The 12,391-nt window shown below is 36.3% G+C and overlaps 1 protein-coding gene across 1 annotated transcript in view; it reads left to right on the top strand.

Annotated features, from left to right (window-relative positions):
• UNC13C (unc-13 homolog C) overlaps nucleotides 1-12,391 on the top strand; it is a 208,279-nt gene that overhangs the window by 109,864 nt on the left and 86,024 nt on the right. The window lies entirely within an intron of this gene.

Genomic DNA, 12,391 nt, shown 5'->3' with positions numbered 1-12,391 from the left:
TGCCAAGGGGAGCCAAGTCCCCCTGTTCACCGCACCCACTTGTGCTTGTGGCTTCTGCTTGTATATAGCTTTCCAAAATTGCTGTTCTGTTTTTGTTTGTTTCTGTGGAATATTTGGTCGTCTTCTATAATCTGCTATGTTTTTTCTTGCTCACTGCTATATTAAATACAGTACCAATATATAGATTGAGTGGAAAATCCAGGTGTTTCCTTCGATGGCGATTGAGTCAGACAATTATCATCAAAATGTGCGAGTGTAAATTGATATTTGGTTGTGTCAGTGAGCACTCGTGGGAGAAAATATTTGATTAGCTGTGATATTTTTTTTGCGGCATAGTAGATGTTTATACATTTGCGCCTAAGGTGAACCTACTTAAGTACAGCAAAACAAAATGCCTACATAGATGGGGAGTAGGTAACAATATGGTATAGGTGGGAGAGCTGCCCAGTTCTGTGTTATGAGCCGAGTCAAGCCAAGGTAAACTTTGTCAGTCATATGAACAAAAATAAGGACCAAAACACAATACAAAAGGTGAAGAATGAGCCTGTTTGGCTCTATCACCCACTCATTCATTCATAATATGCCAAGGGACATCGTTTCTCACAAAAGGGTACTTCTGATCAGTGCGGGAAGGTTACACAAAAGAAATTATTTTAGTTGTGCTGAAAATGTATCAATTCACTGAAGTGAAACATCAAATAATGCCATGAATAGAACAAGTGTTTAGGTGAATGCTAATGTTAGATAAATAGCATTATTCACTTGGCACATTTACTTAAAGACTTCTTATAAAATGAAGCAAAAAAATGAGACATGCCTCACCATCCCTGCCATTCAAAGAAAATGAATGTTAAGTGGGAAAAAGCACCAATGTGAAAGCATTGCTAGTTGCTAAGGAACTAATGAATCAATTGAAGCATGTCAACACAGCTTAGTGCTCTAGACATAATATTGATATACAACCACAGATTGTGAAGTTCATTAAAATATGTTAATTGAGCAAATCTTCACTGTCAGGAGTAAGAATATTTGCTGAATATTTATACGACTTACCTTTAAACCCATTAGACACCAAAGTGAGGTAATAGCAATCATGTTTTACTACTGAGCTTCTCTGCATTGATCCTACAGCTTTTCAGGATCGCGAAGTATAAGCACGAGTGATTCCGTCAGTGTCTTTTGAAAATATCCATCTGTGCACATGCTAGGAGGTCATGAAAATCTACATTTGTGAGAATACCAGAGTGTAGATTTGCATACTCTCCCATCTGTAGCCGATATCATGCTTCATGTTCAATTCTGCAAACGTATCCATGAATGATAACCTAGGTCTCCCATTAGTTTTGCTAGGAAACAACCCCCCGCACCTGTTTTCTAGATCCTTCTCCCCAGTTGGACCCGAAGCCTAACTGTTTTGCTGAGTGGTTTCAGGGCCTCAAGCTGTCCCAGTCTGCTCTGCATTGGTAGATCTGTGGACTACTCCACTAGAATTATTTGTTAATACCATTAAACATATTATTGCCAGTTCCTTCTATAAAGAATTTATAGCCTGATCGGAGGTAATTTCTTGCCAGATTTGGGAGATCTAATCATTGGGGGCTTCAGTGCCATCACAATAAACCCATTTTATATACATTACCATTTTTTCTTCCAAAGAAAGTAAATTGACATTTCCTCTGATATCAAACTGGCTGTTTCCAGGATTGAAATATTAGTACATTTATAAATGAATAAGGATATCTATGCAGTTCTGTCTTTCAAAGTGAAAAATTGAAGCGTTAATCTGGCATTCCTCAACTCCGTCCCTGAAATGTCATCATCAGGGCATCTGGTTATGTTTCATTAATCCAGGAATACATTAATTAAAACAATAAAACTCTGTGAAACCATTTATATTAAGATGTCTATAAAACTGCACCCGGAGCATAATAAATTATAATGAAACATTGAGTGTCGTGTGTAATTTTGGATTAATAAAAGGAACTGTATAAAAGTGGACCTTTTCATAATGCCAGAAATATAAATTGGAAAATAAAATTGGCTTTGCATATAGTAGCCCTCAGGTTATCAATAATTACTTTTGAATAAGTCATTGGAACTGGACTTTCACATCTTTACGAGAGTATTTTTCTGAAAATATTTCAATATAAATTATTTAAAAAATATTTTATTGTGTTAAAACTCTTTTGTTTCATTTTTACCTTGTATTGTTTATCTGTATTGAAAGTAGTCACGGGGTTCATATGTGACTAGTGGTACATCCCTATTTTGATTAGCAATTTTTTTTAGGAAGCTTGCGTATGTGTTGTCATGTGTAGCACCATAATACAGAACATGGTAATCTTAATGTGCCAGGCCAGCATTATACAAAAATAAGCAGCTCAATCAAATGGTCCTTTGCAATCAACAGTTTTTGTTGATGAGAAAAGTAAAGTTTAGACTAATGGTTTAGATAATTATTAAATAAAATACGTAGTTCCTGTAGGTATAGCTATATAGACTCATGTAATATATATATATATATATATATATATATATATATATATATATATATATATATATATATATATATATATATATACCATTTATTTATGCATATGTCATGCATGTTTAAATTCCCTCAATGCATTAGCCTCTACCACTTCTGATGGAAAGATATTCCATTAATCTAGCACCCCTTCCCCCATAAAGTAAAACTTTCTCACATGGCATCTATACCTTTGACCCTCTAGTTTAAGATTATGACCTCTTTTAACATTTCTTCTCTTTTGAAATTAACTTCCCTCATAGGTATGTTAAATTCCATTAAGTATTTAAATATGTATTTTACATTCCCCTCTCTCTTCTTTCATCCAGGCAATGCATATTAAGATCTGTATTTCCTTTTATCCTACATACTATTCAACATTTTGGTAGGACTTCTCTGACCTGTCTCCAATATGACAATATCCTTCTGGAGATGGGGTCTCCAGAACTGTATGCAATATTCTAGGTGAGGTCTGACCAGAAATCTGACCAGAAATCAGTTAATTGGTAGAACCCTCTTTCTGCCCTTAATGGCTATAACTATGAAACCCTGCACCCTGCCTGCATTTTTGGACACTTTATTGGATTGCATGCTTACCAAGTTCCAGTCTCCCAATGTCATATTCTGCCTTGGGATTTTTTCATCCCAAGTGCATTATTTTACATTTATCAACATGTAATTGCATCTGCCTAACTCTTGCCTATTCTTCTAATTGACTTAAATAATTTGTCATTTAGCTTGTTCCACAGTAATGTCTACTCCAAATATTAAATTGAGTACCCCTACTGCAATCATTGTTACTTCGTCCTGTTCACACATGCTGGCCTTTTCCATGTAAATACAAATTGTTCCCCACAATTGTATTCACCCATTTTTACTTCTACAATAACCTTCCTGTGCTGTTACCCAAACTATCTTCTCTCTACTTGATTTCTTTGTCTATACCCGATCCTTCTCCCATTATAATGATAACGTTAATTACAGCAGTGAAAGCTGTTTCTAACACATCATTGTGTCAATCTTCTGTATGTGGTCATTCGATAAGTAGTTTAATAGATACCTCCTGTTTTGGAGGAAAAGAAAGTAATTTTTGTGAATGAGATTGTGCTTACATATCCATTAGATTTCATTTTCAGAACGCACAAGGGTACTCTGTAACGCTGCACGTTTTTAGTCCCATGCAGAAACACACAAGATAACAATGTATTTCTAGCAATGCTCATTGAAGTTGCCTCTTCTGCCTTTTAATAAATGCTGTATTGGCTAAAATATCTGATTTTATTTAATATAGTAGCAGGGTTAAATTGCCTTTCCTTTATAACCAGTCTAGCTTTTGAATTACAGTTCAGTGATCCATTGGTCCTTTGCCCTGCATCCAAAGTAGTCGATGTCTGAATGGCCAAAGCCTCTCTTCGAGCCTAGGTAATAACGCTTGAACAAATAGTAGAGGTTGAATTATCCACTTCAGACATAATGGGTGACAATTTGTTTTCTCAGACAATTATATTAAAGCTACAATCTTCACTGCATCACTGGAAAAGAAAAGCTGATTCTTTTTCTCTCTCTATATTGATCTTGGCAAAAATCTACAATTAACTTTTTAGCTACAGGTCAAATGCAATTTGTAAACTGAAACTTTTTGATGCCAACCACCGATATGTGGCTTGCAAAGTAGTCTCCCTCCCCAGCCTTAGTCTACATCAACAGATCATATCCTCACATAAGTATATGTAAAGGGCCCCCCCTAGGCACACATTTAACCACAACTCTAAAAAAGTGAGCCTTTTTGGTCATTTCAAATGTTGGGATTTATGCCCAGTGGGTTACATTCGTTTTCTAATACGATAGATGTACTTCTGAGGCAGACCAGGGCCCATGAAATAAGCCTTATAGATTACACTTGGACAACCATGATCAACACATTTCATTTATAAAATCCTAAAGCATTGATTTAAAGTATAAGAGCCAAATTAGCAGAACACCGTTATTAGGATCTGTAGTCTTAGGAGATTTAGTAAAGAGGAACAAGCCGTATTCAGAGGACAGTTCTACAGGATAAAGTATCTTTTTCTTTAATTACATTCTAAAAAAGAGAGATTGCTGCACACTGAACCATCAGACACTCTCCTTTCAAGATACAATATTGCGTTATTTGTCTCCACTAATGATGTTGGTTGGTATTCTGAATTAGACAAACCAAAATGAATTAGATACATTGTTTTCCCAATGTTTCAGGAAAAATACTATATCAATGTGACTAATATTAGAAGAAATTAGAAGAAATGAATAGTCGTAAAGTTAAAACGTCAACTATACAAACTAAATTGTAGGGTTAGATGGAAAACATATACATGTAACAAAAATTATAGGCAAAATATACATACTTCTTCTTCTTCACCCGCTGCTTTTGGAGAGCACCAGGAAAAGGCGCAACACAGACCACATAGGAAGCATTAGATGATGTGTTCCGATAACAGATCACACCTTCACTTTACTTTGTGCTGGGGAGACCACGGAGGAGAGAATTGGTATAGTGCAGTGATCGTTTCCAAACATTCCAACAAGCAATCATACAATAAAGGGCTTCTTACATAAAAAGTCAATGAGGCCCGTTGAGGGCTTTTTCATTGTCTAAAGCCACCAAGAGCATTTTAACCCCTTAAGGACAATGGGCGGTCCCTAAACCCATTGAAAACAATGCATTTTGAGCCCGTACATGTACGGGCTTTGTCATTAAGGGGTTAATGTATTTGCTGCTGGTATTAAATCTATGAGCCCTCTCATATTGTCAGGGACCTGACATCCAGCCCATTTGATCCTGATCCATTGTATCAGGTAAAATTTTGTTCAGCCTTTTCCGTTAGTATTTTGAAATAAAGCCAGTGTTCATTAGGGACAGTATATCTTTCCTCAGATTTCCCCATCTTGGGAAGTGTAATGGTATGATCCACTAGCATGATCTGTGCTTTCCCATCACTAAAAATGTAAATGAGCAGTTTAACAAATTTTGGAAGCAGCAAATGTTTAAATGTTGTAATTCTGGCATTCAGGCATTCTGGCATGGATGTTTTATGTTTTTTAGCGGGTTTAACGTGGGATGTCACATCACTACAAGAGACTGGGAAAGACAACATTTCAGTATTGATAATACAGGAATTCTTAGATGTAGTAATGTAAGGCAGTATAACATTACTCGGTGGGGTGGGTAAGTGAATGGTAAAGGCAAAGAAACATGCATGGAATAGACATAAGGTCTAGCGTAAGGACTGATTAGAATCTTATATCGGGAAAAATGGGCAGACTAAAAAAAGCCGAATATTTCTCCAAAATTCTTGTTTCTATGGATGGTATTACAGATTGTATAGTTTTTACCTTTAGGATTCACTATTCTGTGACACTCCTGGGAAGTTATGAAGGGAGACCTACTTGCTGATCTCCAATTTCTAGCCAGTAATGTGTCTGTTTTGGTCCTCTTGCAATAATATAGCTGCTTAAGCTTTTCAGCCATACTTTCTAAGAGAGGTTTTAATCTGCTTTAAGGCTCTAGCATTAACCCCCATTAACCCAGGTTTGTTTTGTGAAACTTCTCAGTCTCTTTAAGTTTGCTGCTCCTTCTAGGCTAACCCCAGGAAACTATTGTCATTTGTAGATAAGTTGATAATGTCCAGTAGCGCCATTATTATCCCATGTAGAGGATCATCTCCACTTGTAGAAGATGTGTGATTTAACTGTAACTTCTAAATTTAAGTAGCATGTATACCAATAGGTCAGTAAAGACAGATGAATAGAGTATTGGATGACTGCTTTGCCACTCCTATTAGCGGCACCTTTGTACTTAGATAGAGGCCGCTTTTGTGGCGTTGGAACCCTTAGAGCTCTATCTATTAATAGATCTACATCTACAAATTGTGGTATTTCCGGAGCTAATTGCAATGGTGATTTGTCCTTAATATTTCTCCCTATATAGACATTTTGTTGGGACCTCTAGCTCTACCGTTGTAGCCAGCAGCCTTTTGTGAGCCTACTCTAAAGCATGAAATGTCTCTATGATTTTATGAAAGGTCAGGTTGTATTAAACTTATTTTGTTCTTTACGTGTATGGTCCTGTCACCCAACGTCTGCATATCTTCAATAAAATCCCTGACCATGACCTTGAAATAATCCTGTAGCATATTTTGGAGGTCCAAAATATTTTTTTATGATTTCTGTATTGTGATCAGACCTGTGTCTCCCTTTGAATACAAAGGCTTCTAGTCTGTGAGCGCTTCATTCTTTACACTGCCATGGAGCTTATAGGGAAATACAACTTTCCTGAATACAGGGGAAAAATAGATACTTTTGAATTTTTTAAACCTCTATCACAATCTAGACACTAGATCAGTTAACAGCTACAGAATTACGACCCTAAGCGTTCCCATGTACTTACCTTTTTTTACTTATCCTTGTGGTTAAGCTACCACTGCTGAAGACTTTCCCAATACAAAGGTGGATATCAACCATATGGTTTCCATAGCAACAGTTGAAATAACTTATTTCTTCATGTTTTGTGGAGTATGTGGAAATGTCCGCTCTTCACTCCTAAATCCTGGATCAGCTGTGCATTTTTCAAGAAGAACAAGATATGGGTTAGCAGCTAGGAGTCTATTATTCGGTGGATGGTCAGGTTCTTCAGTGACATCTGCATTCACCTTTTCATGGCTCTCTTTTTTTTTTCTTATGACAGCGGGTTTTTTTTTCCTTCTTGTGAGAATGTGCAAATTATTCACCACAATTATGTGCAGATAATGTATTGGTATGGAACATGAAAGAATCATCTGCAAGGTTTTGAGAAGTCTCATTCAGAACAAAAATTGAAATGAAATTGAACATAAATATTGCTTGCAAATTTAACAATTTATTGAGATCTAAATGCATAATTTGAACATATCATCTTTAGAGGTGAAGTGCCAGATTTAATGCAAAGTAATATTGGTAGTTTCAATAACTGTAGGAAAGTGAATGTTTAACTTTATAGAAGCTGAGATCCTTGATTAAAGGTGATAGAACTAGCATGTCCGTTCCACACCTTCTCATCCTCAACCTTAAAACCATCAAAGGTAGACAATAACCCAAAACGGATTTTTCACGTTTCACAAATTATACATCTTACCGTTTCGCAAACATAATAAACCTGAGCGAAATATCTCAGAAACCCACCTTATTTGTACACCTTTGAGAGAGCCACCTTAACCTCCTTTTCACATGATTTGTATGATTATTGCTTCCGATTAACTTATCTTTTCCCTTTCATTAAGTTACTGAGGACAGTTGGTTCATTATGGTAGCCTTTGTATGGTTGGGAAAGCAGACATATTTTGTAACATAAACGAATATCTAGTTTTAATTAATTTAATTTTGCTAAATGCTATGAATATGACAGCTTCATTTTAACATAAAGAGAGGCTTAGTCATGTAAATCCTTACAACAGGATGTCAAATTGGATGCTCTTGCTGTGGATGCACATAAAGTGAGTTTCTTGTACATGTGGTTTTTTTCACTTAACCGTATTAAATAAGTGTATTTAGTTTACTGGCTCGGTAAAGGGTAAGCAACTGCATTTTAATATAATATTGCAATTCCTTGCCAGCATCCCCGATAGCAATAAAGATAGAAAAAAAAGAAAAATAAATTCATGTTTTTCCATAGCTTTCTCATGTCTTATCCTGCAAGTAGCTTTTTCTCTGTAATGCTCACTTTGTATTTCCTAGAAATAATTATATAAACTGAGAACCTTGGCTTCAGTGGCACAAGCTGAAATTTCAGGATTAGTCTAGGTTGCCACAACATATTTTTATATTCTTTTTTATATTCTGCGGTTATGACCCTAGCACTCTTGTGACACATTGCCAATGAAAGGTGATAAGCACTGTGAAGTGTAAATGCCTACCAATGTCTTGGAACAATTGCGTTTTTGCAAACGGTTACATAGGCTTACAGATATGTTCCTATTCTGTATTCAGACTTTTCTGTGGGTACTTTGCAGGCTGCTGTTCGATTTTGTTTAGAAAGATGCGATGCCAAGATCTATTTAAAGAGAAATGGTTGCCATGAGAGCTTTTAGTACAATCGGTGTCAGGGAAGCTCCCCCATTGAAATTAACAGGCATACGTCCTACGCACACACACACACACACACACACACACATACACACACACACACACACACACACGGTTTTTGTTAGATCCTTCCTGAAACCTCACTGAGTTTATCACATGGCACGAGACGTGTTTGGCTAAACACATTTCCTACAAGCCAAATAGCGGGAGAGTGGAGAGATACGCTAAAGATGGAGAATAAATAATCCTGGAACAGAAAATTAGGGTACCTTGCGCCATTGACTACACCCAAGATGGGTTGTAATATGTATGCATTACCTATTAAAATCTGTAATCAACACTGCATTGGTTTCTTGCGTGTAGAGAACTGTTCAATGCATGATTTATGAAAAAGACAAATATGCATAGAGTAAACATTATCATTATAAAAGGGAGTTTGGTATAACCTCACTCTGGATACACACAGATGATGCACTGCATGGCACCATCGTTTGGCTTTCAATGTCAAGGGCACTGAGCGATCAGTGCTTAGTTAACTTGGCTTTTCCCCATGTCACATAGCCATTTACTTGGTTTCTCATTTCCAAACATTGGCTTGATTAGTTAGACATCACATTGATTGCTTACTGCCATGGTCTATTGCATTTTCTGCTCATTATACAAGTAGAGCTGACTACCTCAGGACAAATTGTGAATGCCCCTTACGTTGCCTTAAGACAGCCCTGTCTCTACCTAAAAATAGTAAAAAAATAAATAAAAAAAAGCTATGAAGATTCAAATAAACTATCCATTATTATAACGGTATAAAAATAAACGATACGCTTTGTTTTCGATGAGTCTGCAAGTGTGATCACAATAAAATGTGCATCTTTTACAGAATCAAACTATGTTTAATGAATGCCGCTCAAGAGAATGTTCTGTGTACATTTCTGTTTTTCACTATATTACCATTTCATTTATCCTCTGTAATCTAAGGTGTTGCTGTGACCGAGGACTATTTCTCATAACGCCTAAACAGTTGTTCTCTTTCTAGTGCATTCCTTGTCTTAGAACATTGTGTCATGTATATTGTTTTTAATTATTGTAAAGTCTTTAATACTGTCGTGGGCTACAGATCTCTGCTCGGCTCCACAGTCACATTCGGAGTAGACATTTTGCTTTTAATGGCAGGAATGAAGTCCTGGTTATGAAATGCTCTGCATTGTCATTCTGATGGTTTTTAGTCCAACATACATTTTCTATGTGTAGAATGTGTAGAGCTGACATTGATTTATGTAACATTTACCAACCAAAGCTTATTAAGGGTTGCTGATAACAGTACCAATGCACAAAAGCTCTTTGTTTGTAAATCCTATTCATCATAACTTATTTACTCTGTGGATTTTGTTATTCTTACCGTTGTAAAGTTTGCACTTGCAAAATATATCATTTAAAATGTACATTGTTTTTCTAATGGTCCAGTTTACAGTAAGGGGAATATATAAAAAACCATGATTGTTTTATAAATGTGGAAGGAGTAGAGCATACCACCAACATTTCAGGTGCCAAAATCAGATGTGGATAGAGGAGAGTAATGCTTGAGTCAGATGTGGGAATGGGCAGGGCAAGAACTGGCAATGGGCAAGGCCAGAGGCATGGTCATCTTCTCCACCTTAGACAGCCTAATTGTAGCTGCAGAGCATAGTGAGGTGGCCTGTTCTAGCTGCAGTGGAGGATGTGCTGAAAAAGGATAGGCCTCCATTGATTTTATAACTCCAGAGGCTTCTCAGATGAGATTAGAGAATCTCCTCAACTGGCCAATGACCCCCAATACCCACAACAGCAATACAGCAGGACAGCTACATGGGACAGTCCTTGAAAATTGTGACTGGTGAAAAACTGGAATCTAGCTATGTCTGATGTGCCACATTTTGCCTACCCGTGGATTAGATGTGTGTCATTATGCAGACCAGTCATTACTTTTGAGTTCAAACACAACCAGACGGTCTCAGCACAGGAGGGGAATAAGCAGAAAAGGGGATTTGGAGTTTTGAAGTTAGTTGCTTCGGGCATCTCTGCATGCAAATTTAGTTCATTTTACGTCATTCCTAATAGCATCAGTCAGTCTATACTTACTAAGGTTTAAGTGATCAACTCAAATATTTGCAATCTTTCATTTCTATAAATGTGTTTTTATAATACTGTATGTACTACATGAAGATACACAAAGAATCCTTGGTATTACATTACTTTGTAAAATGTCATACCATATTTTAGTACCATATCTTTACTATATGTTAATATATGTTAATACAGTGCTGCACCTAACTCCATCCTAATTAGGTGGAACTTTTGGTAACATTCACTTCAATTTCTAGGACACCATCAGCCTTAGCAGCCATCGACTAGAGACATAAATTCAGCAGAGCTTAGAATGTGCAGATTCAGTATTGTTGATTTCTAAACTAAATTATTTGATCTCAGCTGATGAATGATATTGATGATCTTATTTCAAGAGTGAGTTGCAAGATCATTTTAGAATATTGTCACATTTATTTTTAATGACAGATACCTGGAAACGACAACTGACACAACATTTTTTTTTTGTTATTTTGAGTTTGATTTAGTTTGGTTTTCAGTTGATTAGAGAATATAAAGCGGGAACCACAGGAAAGCCAAAATGTCCACCTGATAACTATTATGGGAAACTGAAATGACTTGGGCGATCAAAGAATGTTATACTGACTGATACAATATATGTACAGAATACAATATTTTGTGCAGGGAAGATAATGTATTTTGTAATCAGTAGTAAAACAAGCAACCCAATACCATTTCTTGCAGTCTACACTTCATGTGAGTATTTCTTTGATGTTCTTACCCGGACTACCTGCAAGCAGCCAAACATACAGACTTGAAATAGCTACTGCTGAAAGTTTGGCAAAAAATTAAAGGATGTAAGGATTGTGATTCTAAATGCATGTACAAGTCCAAGTCGAAAAGACAGGACGGGGGTGTAAAATGGCAGAGCCAGTTGGTCCATGTTTTGTTGACAGCTGCCAAATTCCTAGTTCTCATGGCATCAGCCTCAGTGTTTTTAGAAGCTGTATAAATTTCTGGTGTAATTTTGAAAATAGATTTCCCTGGTTCCTCGAACAGACCAACACACCTTTTACTTAAAGCAGAAACAGCTCACGCAGAGCCAGAAAATTGACTTAAAACATAGTTACATCGCACAAAGGATACATCTGTATATCAAATGGAACGCATGGGTTTTTTTTTTTACCCAGAGTCACTTCAAACCGTTAACAAAATTGTATTTTTTCTCATGGTGAGAGATTCAATTCCAACTTGATCACTGACACTGGAGAAAAAAGAAAGAAACAAGACAAGTACTGACTTTTCTAGAAATATTAACCAGCTTTTGTGTTAATTGTATATGCGCTTTTCTTGTATATCTTGTAACAAATACAAATTATATGTTATATTAAATTCTGGCAAGGTACACAAGCATACCCTCACCACAACCTACATAGATTTGTTTTCTTTTAAGTAGCTTTCAATCTGAGACAGTGAGGGAATGTAAACTTGTATGGCATGGTTTTATGACTATACTGAGGCAAGACTGAGGACTGATTAAGTTTTGAGTCTTATGGGTCTTATCTGCATCAACTTCTGACTTTCTTATATATGTCGCCTGGATCTTTTGATGTTGCTTGTAGACTATTTGAATTTAAAAGGTTTATATTTTTTCAAAATAATTTTTACCCCAAATTACAGTCATTGCAT

Source organism: Spea bombifrons, chromosome 4 (assembly GCF_027358695.1).
Source record: "Spea bombifrons isolate aSpeBom1 chromosome 4, aSpeBom1.2.pri, whole genome shotgun sequence".
Taxonomy (NCBI): Eukaryota; Metazoa; Chordata; class Amphibia; order Anura; family Pelobatidae; genus Spea; species Spea bombifrons.
This window is presented reverse-complemented; position numbering and strand designations above follow the sequence as displayed.